Genomic DNA, 11,084 nt, shown 5'->3' with positions numbered 1-11,084 from the left:
GAAGTTGTAAAGAGGCAAAATCAGTATGGATGTCAGGACAAATTTCCTGACGATGAGAAGTGGAATGGGATGCCTCAAGACGTGATGGCTCCCCCTTCTAAAAGGTCTTCAGGGAGAGGTCAAGCGACCATTTGTCAGGCATGTTACAGGAGGACTTCCTTTCCAGTAAAGGCTGGACTAGATGAGTGCTGAGGTCCCTTCCAACTCTGATATGCTGTGACTCTTTGAAGCTACTAAAAAAATCTGTGAACAAATATGTTCCTGCTGTGTGTTGGGAGTCTTTTAACTCATTTGGAAGGAAAAAATAGAGCCAAGTTCATGGCTCAGAGATCAGATTCTTCTGCCCTCCGCCTACCTCCTTCTCTACACTGGGCAGCCTTAGGGAGCTGCCCCGCCTCTGAACAGAAGAAGATAGACCTTCGAGTCAATTCCCTGAATTGACTTTGGGTCACTTGGAAGGAATCAGAAAGTGGAAAGAAGAGTACTTGGAAGCTTGGTTATGAATCAGTCTTACTAGCAGGAAATGAGGGAAGGAGAGAGGGAAGGTGCAGACAAAGGGACACAGAAGAAGGAGGAGGTAAGGGGGGGCACAAAGGTGGGGAGTGGAGGTAATAAAGAGGAAGGGAATAGAGAGACAGTTACAGGGAGGGAGGAAAGTTGGAGAGGGGATTATATAGAAAGAGGAGCTGGGGTAGCTGGGGGAAGGGTCTGGAGAATAGAAGAAAGAAGCAGAGAAGGATGCAAAGGAGAGGTAAGGAGAAGAGATAAGGTAAAGGAAGCATGGAGCAAGAAAGAGACGCAAAAAAAGATTATAAGGGAAGGTAGTGGACACGAGGTCCTGGAGAGGGTGGAAGGGAATTACAGAGCAGAAATAAGCAAGATGAGAGAAGATAAGAGGATTACAGATATAACCAATGGCTCCAAACCCCAAGTTCTGAGTTGACATGGTCTGGGTTTGATCTTGAGGGCATCTCAAAAATCACTCTCTTTGGCACATTTTGTCCTAATCCAGGTTTTTCTTGAGAATCTCAGAATTTGGCATTTGTGCCTCAAGCCAGAGTTTGCTCTGAGAATCTCAGCTCATGGCTAGGTCTCTACAGAGGTGGGTAAAGGGGTGTTCAGCTCTCACTGGACATACAAATACACAGAATGAAACAGCCCCTGCCCTCAAAAAACTTATATTCTATTAGTAGAGACAACACCTATACATATAAGTATACACAGACTAAATACATAAGTACATAGTAATAAAATGCAAGGTGAAAAAGGAGGAAGGAAAAACATCAGCAAGTGTTGGTGACAATGAGGAAAGACTAGAAGGTGGTAATTACAGGATAGACTTTGTATATTTTACTCCACAGAAAGAGTTGAGAACGACATATAGGATTCACAATGGCTTGCCAAAATCAAAACAATTCACCTTCCCTGCCTGGTGAGTCCTATCTCCCTCAACACATGCATGTGGTCCTCCAGACAAAATTTTTAAATTAAATTAACTTTTAAAAGTAATTTTAAAAAAAATAAAATAAACAGGTCCAGTCTGGACAAATCATAATTTGGACTCTCCCTCCCCCAGGGGAGGGAGAAGTATTTGGGGTCATTTAGAAGTCACCTCTTAGCCAGTAAGACTTGCATAGTCTGGGTGATTCACAGCCCTCAGGGCACCCCCACCACTGTGCTAGTTTACAGCCCATGAGATTCCCTCTTCTCTTGGAGACACAGTTCCGGGCCATTTCCAGATCATGCTGCTTCCATTTCAGTACTTAGCACAGGGCCTGGCACATAGTAGGAGCTTAATAAACCTTTATTGACTGACTCCACTCTAGCCAACTTCCTTTGAGAAAGCTCCACCCAGAACCATCTGGACCCTGACTCTGGGTCTTTGGGCTCTGATAGGTGAGCTTCCCTTTATCTTGTTCTCAATGGATTCTTGGCCATTCCCAGACCATGTCTTTGCCCCTCCCCCTTTCTAGCTCCCCTCTATGAGTTGTCTCTCCCATCAAAATGTAAGGATTCCAACCCTTAAGGGTAGAAACCATGTTGTTTGCTTGTTTTCATAACTCTGGTGCTTGGAACTGGAGTACATTATCTAACTAAAGTACTAAGAAGTTCTTTATCATTCATTCAGTCATTCATTCATTCATTCTTGTTTCCATGGCTACCTTCTCTGGGGCCTGAAGCTTTTGCTACTTCTTCACAACTGGGCCCAGGAATGTGGATTCCAAGAACCCTTTCCCTTCCCTGATTGCTCCTGGTAATTACCATCTTCCAGGCAGGAAAGCTTTTTTGGTGCCTGTCTATTCCTGCTAGCCCTGGCATAGGGAATGGCAGTGGGAAAGTCCTTGAGTGTGTGTGGGGTTGGGCCAATGCACATGCTTCAACTGCCTCCCATCCCTCCCACACCCACCCCCAAGTCTGGTCTTTCAGGCATCTCTTTGTGACTCTGTTGGTCTTTCTGCTTCCTTTCATAAGGCCTGTTAAGCTCAAATGGGCAATGGGGCATGGGTAAGCCCTTAGTTAGTCCATACTATATGCCAAGCACCATGCTAAGCTCTTACAAATACTATCTCATTTTATCTTCACAACAATACTGCCAGGTAGGTGCCATTATTATCCTCATTTTACAATCGAGGAGACTGAAGCAAACAAAGATTAAGTGACTTGCCCATGGTCACACAGCTAGCAAGTATCTGAGGACAGATTTGTCTTGATTCTAGACCCAGCACTCTATTCACTACATCATCTGCTGCCTCAGTTAAGTAGTCAGTAGCTTGACTCGATGAAATCTTCCAGAAAATCACTCATTTTCACTGCATTGAGAATGAATGGGTTAATCACTATCTAGGCCAAGGGCATTCCCTTTCTGCTCCTCTGCAATATGATTAAAATCTGAAGTGATATGCGGCTGGACATATTCTACATATCTCTATGCAGATTCCTCCTAGATCTGTCTCCAGCCCTAGCCTCTCTCCTGAGCTCCAGTCCAGTATCACCAACTGCCTCACAGACATCTCTGCCAGTATGTCCCATAGCCATCTCAAATTCAACGTGTCTCAAATGGAATTCATTATTTTTCTCCTTAAAACCACCTTTCCTCCAAACTTTCCTCTTTCTCCTTTCAGTCCTTTCGGGGAGCAAGCTCGGCATCATTCTCACAGCCCCTCCTCCCCCATATTCAATCAGTTGCCAAAGTCATCAATTCTGAACAGTGTATTTCCTATCCATCCTCTTCTCTCCTCTGCTGACAAGCTGCTACTTCAGTTGAAGCTGTCATCATTCTCACCCAGACCATGGCGGTAGTCTCTTAATTGCATTTCTAGCTTCCATTCTATCCCCCTCTCTCCTTTTTCCTCCATCAGTTGCTAAAATAATCTTCCTAAAGCCCAAGTCTGACCTTGTCATTTGCCTGTTCACAAGCCATTTCCTTCTCCAGCTTATTTTATAGATGAGGAAACTGAGGCAAACAGGGTTACGTGACTTGTCCAAGGTCACATGCTAGTAAGTGTGTGAGGCCAGATTTGAACTCATGAAGAGTCTTTCTGATTCCAAGGTATGTTCTGTGCGCTATGGCACTGCCTAGCTGTTCTTCATACACTCTACATTCCATTCAAACTGGAATTTACCATTCTCTAGACCTGGTAGCCCATCTCCCACTTCCATACCTTTGCTATATACAGTTCCCCCCATGCCTGGATTTTCTTCCTGGTCACTTCTGCCACTTAGAATTGCTAATCTCATTCAAGACTCTTCAGATGCCACCTCCTACAGGAAGCCTTTCCAGATTTCCTTAGTACTCTATGTACCAGAAACAATTGTCATGTGTAGACAAACTATATCATTAAAATGTGTTTTTAAAAAGGAAAAGTGTTGTTTTGTCCATCATAGGTGATGACTTGTCCATAAATTGGATTTGAGTGAGGCAGAGTTGCACAAAGTCATCAGCCTCACTCTCTCTCCCTGAGTCATCAAAGTCCAGTGGCGAGACAAAAGTCAAGACTAATGGTGATGGCTGGGATGCATTGGATGACCTTGGCATCTTCAATGTCTGACCAAGCTCTATGCTCTCCACAACACCTGCTTCAGTCACCTTCATGGCCTTTGGAACAAATTGTTCTCATCCACCAATTCCCCTGGGGGAAAGTCTTCAGGGTTTGGGGTAGACACTCCCCTAATTCAACAATGGGTTTGAAGTCTGTCAGTCACCGTCGACCTGGTTTAGCCCATCTGTCAAGATGGTTTTATCAGGGTGTGGAACCACAGGTGAGAGTTCGGTGTATCAGATGGACACCAAAGTTTGGTGAGCAGCCCTCACACCAGAGGTGCTAATCTTTCCTATACACCCCAATAAATGTTTATTGATTAATTGCAAGGTTACAGGAATTAGAGGTGAATGAGGGCAGGAATAGTTAGATAGGGATTAGTGGGGGAAGCAGATCTAGAGATGAAATATGCATCAAAGGTAGGATTTGGAGAAGTGGAAAGGGATATCCCAAGTAGAAGGAAGGCAGAGAGGCAGGAATGGGTATAGCGTGCTTCATGCACCTTTAGAAACTCACTGCCCTGTCTTTTGCCTTTCTTTGTATTCCCAGCACTTAGGACAGTGCCTGGCATATAGTAGGTACTTAATAAATGCTTGTTGACTGACCTCAATGTTCTAAGACAAAATGACAATCTTTAAGTAATTGGAGGATTGTCATATAGAAAAAGAATGACAACATGAGGGGATGACAGGATTAATTGAAGGATGGAGACTTGGGCATGTTTTTGGAAGGAGCCAGAGAACAGGGAGAAATTGAAGGATGAGAGAAGTCTAGAGAATGGTGGAGCAGGAAAGCTCCTGGAGAATATGAGATGAGGATGGGATAAAGGGCACAAGTAGAAAGGATGGGTTTGGGGGAGGAGAAGGGCCGCCTCTTCATTGTCAGAAACTGGAACGTGGGAGAAGAGGATAGAGGATACTGGAGGGGTGCTGAGGTGTGGAATGGAGGAGGAGAGGGAGTTTTCAATGGCGGTCTTCATTTTCTTAGTAAAGTAGGAGGTGAGGGGCAACTAGGTGGCTTAATGAATAGAGCACCGACCCTGAAGTCAGGAGGACCTGAGTTCAAATCCAGCCTCAGAGCAACATTTGACACCTACTAGCTGTGTGACCCTGAGCAAGTCACTTTGCCTTGTTTGCCTCAGTTTCCTCATTTGTAAAACGAGCTAGAGAAGGAAATGGTGAACCATTCCAGTATCTCTGCCAAGAAAATCCCCAAAAGAGTTGGATCTGACTGAAAAAAATTCAACAACATTCTAGCTTTAGAGAAATAAGCACCACAATCCCTGGTACCTCCTTTCCTCACCCCCAACCCTGCCTCAGTGGGTGCTCTTTGACTAACGGGACGCCAGTGTTGTTGCTGTCACTGCCTTCTTTCCAGCAGGAAGACTGTCGCCTGTCAGCGTGTTCCAGACCCTCTGGGGATTCTCCTGCCCTGCACATCCCAGGGTGTCCAGGGCCTCTAGCACCAAGGGCATGCCCTAGTCCCTTAACTAGCTAAGGCCCTCAGCGAGCAGTACTCCATCCTATTTGATCCACGGCAGATGGAGACACTCGCCAGCAAGACAATTAATTAATTGTGACTTTCTCCTGAGCGGTGAGACCCGCTTCTATTGATCTCCGGCCTGTCTGGAGTGAGAGAGACAATTAGGAGGGAACACAGCGGCTGCAGTTAATTACCAGTGGAATGAAAAGCGTGCCTTTCAATTTATTAAACTTTTATCACAAAAATAACACAAGCGTACAGCCCCGGTGAGGAGCAGGGAAGGAGGGCCGCTCTGAGCCCTCTTGCCTCCTACCCTGTCCTTGGTGTTTGGGTATCTTAATATGGATACGAAACTGGAGCAGGGCCTGATCTCCAAACCCAGGCTCCCTTAAGAACCAGAGGACAGCAGCCAGGCCAAGGAACACAAGTCCCCTGGCCTAAGCATTGAATGAAATTAGGCCTAGAGAGAAATAAGAATCAGTCAATGGATTGCTAAAAAAAAAAATTTCCTCCTTTAATAGATTAGATTTGTGCAGTGTTAATGTAAGATGTGTATGTCCACATGCAGTGGCCAAATGCTGAGAAGCATGGCTAGATAGCTTTGGAATCTGGCCCACCCTCTCCCAGGGAGGCTGTGATTCCTGTCTGGAGGGGAGCAGAAAAGGAGTTTTTACCAGGTCCTCTTTTCTCTAGTCTCTAGATATCTATTTGCCATTCACTCAAATATTGTTGGTCTAAGGCAGGGGTGGAGAACTTGGTCTAGGGATATGACATGTTCAAAACAAAAGCCACTTCCCTGGCTAATAGCCTTTAGCTCTAATGGTAGATGGTAGATCCAAGTTTATATTGACTCATCTCCTTCCCACCAAATGCAGGTTGCATGAAAAAACCACCACAACTAGTGAATAGCAAGTAAACCCATTTATCCAAGCAAAATAGAAAACAAATTGGAAACATTGTCCAGATTAGAATAGATCAGAAAAAAATACCATAGTGAGTATGGACTCCTCTGATGGGAGTAAGGCAAGATCTCAGCTTGAACTGAGAGAGAGAAACCCCAATCTTACCCAAGGGTCAATTATCTCTCTGAAATTTCTAGGGAGGCAAACTGTAGATCAAAGATAATTGAGGAGCTGGCTTCACCTATGTGTTCGCAACTTCCAAAGCATTTCTCTCTCTCCATGTGTCTTTCTCCGAAAAGAGTCTGGAACCAAATATGTCTCTCCCTGAAGCTCTGCCTAGAAAAATATCTACAGCAGGGGTGGGGAACCTGCAGCCTTGAGGCCACATGTGACCTTCTAGGTTCTTGGGTGTGGCCTTTTGACTGAGTCCAAGTTTTACAGAACAAATCCTTTTACTAAGGGGATCTGTTCTGTGAAGTTTGGATTCAGTCAAAGGACTGCACTTGAGGACCTAGAGGGCCACACGCGGCCTCGAGGCCACAGGTTCCCCACTCCTGGGACTCTAGAACTAACTCCACCCCTCCCGCAGCATTCTATCAGCAATCTCTCCATGAATTAGGAGTTAAAACACATACGCAGCAACATGCAAAACTCCCCAGACTTGACTGGAGAGTCAAGTTACAATTGAGTTGAAAAGGATCTTAGGACACAGAATTTCATGACTGGAAGGAGTCCTAGAATATCAACTTGTTAGAACTGGAATAGAACTTGAAACATAGAACACCATATTTGGAAAGGACCTTAGAAGATAGAATCTCAGAATTGGAAAGTACCTTAGATCATGGACCCTCAAAGGTGGGAGGGGCCTTAGAACACAGGGCATTAGGACTGGAATGGAAAACAGAACATAGAATGTCAGAATTGGGGGCAGTGAAGGGTCCTTAAAACACAAGATGTCAGGTCCAGAAAGGATCCTACAAGGTAAAAATCTTAGATATGGCAGGAGTCTTAGAACGTGGAATCTCAGACCTGGAAAGAGTCTTAGAACTTGTCGAGGTTGAGCAGGGCCTTAGAACCATAGATTTCAAAGGTTGATGGGCATTTAGGACATGTATTACCAGAGTTGCATACCCACTTCACAACAGATATTTCCCACCACCACGCCCCAGCCTGGGGTGGGACAGGGTACAGTAGGAATAATATTATTTCCCAGAGCCCCCTGCCCATAGAAGCTAGGTTAGCTTTTCCTAAAACTCTATCCCATTCAGGTGAGTCAAGTTTTTCCTTAAAAGGTCCTTAAGCTGGCTTTTAAACACCCATGAGATTTTACTGGCTCAAAGGATTTATTAACTAACATGCCTTCCTGGTCACCTATAAAAGAGACCTGCCCACAATGAATTAGCTTTCAGATTTGGTGGACATTCCAAGGCTGTGGGAGTCACCACACCCTGCCTTGATGACCAAATATGTTTTGGAGCAAGACTGTGCATTGAGTATCCTTTTTGGCTGAGTAAACCTTTTGTTAATTGTTAAATGTCCTACAAGTATCTTTTTTTGTTCTAATATCAGACCTAAACTCCCAGGGGACTGGCCTGAGTCAGAGCACAAGAAGGAGTGGAGAAACATTCATGAATTCTGAATTCTATGCCCAATTAAAATCCACTCTTGGGAGAGACACCCACACTCTGATTCCAAAGGAATGTAGTATTCTTCACACCCTTTCAACCCCACCTCCTTCAGATGAACAAACTGAGGTCCAGGCAGGAAATTATTTTCCCAAGGTCTCATGGCTAGGCATTGGCAGAACTGAGCAGAGGACATAGATCTTCTGTCTCCCGGATGAGAGATTTTGACCCTGTTCAGTGATTATCACCAAAGCTGGGGAGAAGGTCAGCTTCAGCTCCAGGATCTCTCTCCAGCTCATGGCAATGCCTGGGATTTTTAAAATTCTGTTTTGATTTTTGACATCTTTTAGTTCTACATCCTCATCTTCTCCAATCTCATCTTCCTTCTGCAAGAGGCCTTTCCCACTCTTCCTCCTCATTCCCACCAGCTGTCATTGCCATCACCCTGAGATTACCTTCTAGTTATTATGAATATATCTAATATCTACTTACTTATTTTCATGTTTACCTCCCCCATTAGAATGTAAGCCCCTTGAGGGAAGGGACTGCTTCTATGTGCCTTTGTATCCCCAGTGCTTAGCACAGTGCCTGGCACATTAGTAAGTGCTTAATATATGCTTACTGAATGACTGACTGACTGAATAAATCCCTCTTCACTCCCCTAAACCAGTGAAACATTTCTTGAAAAGAGAAAAAGGAAAATAAAAGTTCAGCAAAATCAAGGAACACATCAAGTGAGTCCATACTCCTAGTACCCCCTGCTAAAGGCACCATAGTGCATAGAGCACAGGACCTCTAGCGTCAGAAAGACTCCTCTTCCTGAGCTCAAATCCAGCTGCAGACACTTACTAACTGTGTGACCCTGGGCAAGTCACTTCACCCTGTTTGCCTCTGTTTCCTCCTCTGTAAAATGAACCAGAGAAGAAAATGACAAACCTCTGCAGTATCTTCACCAAGAAAACCCCAAATGGGGTCACGAAGAGTTGGGCATGACTGAAAAAATGACTGAACAACAACAAAGTCCCCCATCTCTGCAAAGGAAGGAAGAAGGCAATGTCCATGACTAGGGTGTATGTCTGTAATTACCCAGCTCCCATCCCCTTGGGTCATCTACAACATCCACTTTCCTAAAGCATCTCCAAAAGACTGCTCAAAAATCATGAAATGGGGGCAGCTAGGTGGCACAGTGGATGGAGTTCTGACCTTGGAATCAGGAGGACCTGAGTTCAAATACAATCTCAGACACTTGACACTTACTAGCTACGTGACCCTGGGCAAGTCACTTAAACCCCGATTGCCTCACCAAAAAAAAAAAGAAAGAAAGAAAGAAAGAAATCATGAAATGGAAGTAAGACAACATGACAAATGAAGGAGCATTCATTTTGGCATCAGAGAACCTAAATTCTAATTTGGATGCTGTTGCTAACTCCCTGTGTGCCCTTCAGCAAGTTACTTTTTCATTCTGAGCTTCAGTTTCAAAACTTGTTCAATTAGGGTGCTGCACTAAGATCTCATCAGGAGCGTGGACCCTGAGCAGGTCAGTAGCCAAACCCTCACTTTACATACGGGGAAGCTGAGGCACAGGGAGGTTAGGTCACTTGCCCCAAAGTTACGTGAGTAGTAAGCGTTTGAGGAGGTATAGGTTTCCCTTGGGGATCCAGATCCTGGGAGGAAGTAGGGAAGGACGGGGGGTGGGGGGGAATTGATTGGGATTCAATAGTCTCACTTTTCAGGAGCAGGGAGAAAGACTATGGATTCTGGAGGCACTGATCAAGGCACATAGGACCCAGAGCCCAGCCCCAGGCCTTCCTCTCTCTTCCACTCTCCTCATTGTGGAGGCGGGCCCATCTTTAGGAAATCTCACTCGTGGGCCCCATGCTCGAAACATCAAACAGGGAGACAGAGAGAAAACTGCCAAGCCGACATCTCCTAGCAACAGCCTGTTCACGGCATGATGGGAAAACTGAAGGAATAAAGAGACAAAGTGAATTTCTGGAGCAGGCAAAAAAGTTGTTCGGCAAGGGGGGATTGTTGTGACTGCCCTTGCCCAGAGGAGGAAAAAATATCAGTGTTATAATGAGCCTGAGGAAATGGGAATATTAATAGTCCCTTACACTTGGAGTAGGCCTTTCACATTAATTTTCCCATTTGCAGATACATTTAGAATTATAGATTGGAAAACCTGGAAGGTAACACAGAATATCAGAGCTAGGAGCACCCTTAGAACAGGGTATGTCAGAGCTGAGGGGCTCTTAGAACACAGAATATCAGAACTGGGAGGGCCCTTAGAACACTGAATGTTAGAGTTGGGAGGGCCCTTAGAACACAGGATGTCAGATCTGGGAGGGCCCTTAGAACACAGAATGTCAGAGCTGGGGGAAGGTGGACCTTAGAACATAGAATATCAAAAGTGAAAGGAAATTCAGAACACAGAATGTTGGAGCTAGAAGGTCCTTCAGAACCTAGAATGTTAGAATATGAAATCTTAGAATAAAGAATGACTGGACATAATAGATCATTAAACCCACCCCATTTGTGTTTTATATGAGAAAGCTGAGGCCAGTTTAATCTTGTCCTAATTGAGCCTTTTTCTCCCTCCTCCCCACCAATTTAATCTTCACAACATCTTATTAGGTAGGTTGGACAGAACCTATCATCTCCATTTTACCAGTAACGAAACCAAGGCCAAGAGGATTATGTGACTCAACCAAAGTCACAGTTAGTAGTAGAATTGAGTCTAAATTGGCCCATGATTTTTGCCCAGAGGCTCCCCAAAGGTGTTGGCTGGTTCTTGGCCTATTTAAGGAAGGTGTAGTGTCTGAACATGATTGCTGTAAAGTCTGGAATTCTTATTAAAAATTCTAGGAAGCCCAAGGGCTCCTATATGGCATATGCTAATTAAAAGGGAGGAGCTCCTTCCCATCTCTTTGGTAGAGTTTTTTTCTGGAGCTGTTCCTCCCCAGCCCACCTCTCTGCCCTCCTTGCTTCTCAACACAGGTCACCGGGGGTCTGTAAGCTAGCTGTCTTTGCACTAA

Source organism: Vombatus ursinus, unplaced genomic scaffold (genome assembly GCF_900497805.2).
Source record: "Vombatus ursinus unplaced genomic scaffold, bare-nosed wombat genome assembly UNPS02014859.1, whole genome shotgun sequence".
NCBI classification, from domain to species: Eukaryota; Metazoa; Chordata; class Mammalia; order Diprotodontia; family Vombatidae; genus Vombatus; species Vombatus ursinus.
The sequence above is the reverse complement of the archived record's forward strand: the minus strand, read 5'-3'. Positions refer to the sequence as shown.